Source organism: Dipodomys ordii, unplaced genomic scaffold (genome assembly GCF_000151885.1).
Source record: "Dipodomys ordii isolate 6190 unplaced genomic scaffold, Dord_2.0 Scaffold151, whole genome shotgun sequence".
Classification (NCBI taxonomy): Eukaryota; Metazoa; Chordata; class Mammalia; order Rodentia; family Heteromyidae; genus Dipodomys; species Dipodomys ordii.
In genome coordinates, this window is record NW_012267367.1 from 5,466,093 (window position 1) to 5,466,573 (window position 481).

Below are 481 nucleotides of genomic sequence, written 5' to 3' on the forward strand. Positions count from 1 at the left end.
ACCCGCCGCTTCTGGAAAGCCTCGCTCGCAGAGGAGTAGCTTCGCGCCTGCTCAGTTCCGGGCTCCACAGGCCGGGGAGGAGCGGAGCCCAGCCCACAGGAAGTGATCACTGCGCGTGCGTCCCTCCTCCTGGAGGCTCCGGCTAGCCGCGCAAGCGCACAGGCACCATTTTGACCGTAAACATCCTGCCGATTTGAACCGAGGATTTGGGCGGCCGGAAGAGCCGCGGCGTAACGGCAGCCATCTTGTTTGTTTGAGTGAATCGGAAAGGAGGCGGCGGCAGAGCGGCGTCGGGAGCGGCTCCGCAGCTTCACTTCTCCAGAGTTCCCCCTTTCCCCGCCCCCTCCCCCGACCCTTTTCCCCCTCCCCGGGCCACCCAGCCCGCCCCGCTCGCGGCGGAGAACCGGTAAGCGGCCCGGCCGACCCCCTGCTTTCGCTCCGCTCCCTCCCCCCACCGCTTCCCGCCGTCGGGGCGGCCGAC

General features: G+C 69.0%; 1 protein-coding gene across 1 annotated transcript in view; it reads left to right on the plus strand.

Annotated features, from left to right (window-relative positions):
* The first annotated feature begins 223 nt into the window (after nucleotides 1-223).
* The window catches only part of Rad21 (RAD21 cohesin complex component), a 29,222-nt gene continuing 28,964 nt past the window's right edge, over nucleotides 224-481 (plus strand). The window contains exon 1 of the mRNA XM_013032232.1: nucleotides 224-406. The gene's annotated coding sequence lies outside the window, so the exon portion shown is untranslated. The remainder of the gene's footprint in view (nucleotides 407-481) is intronic.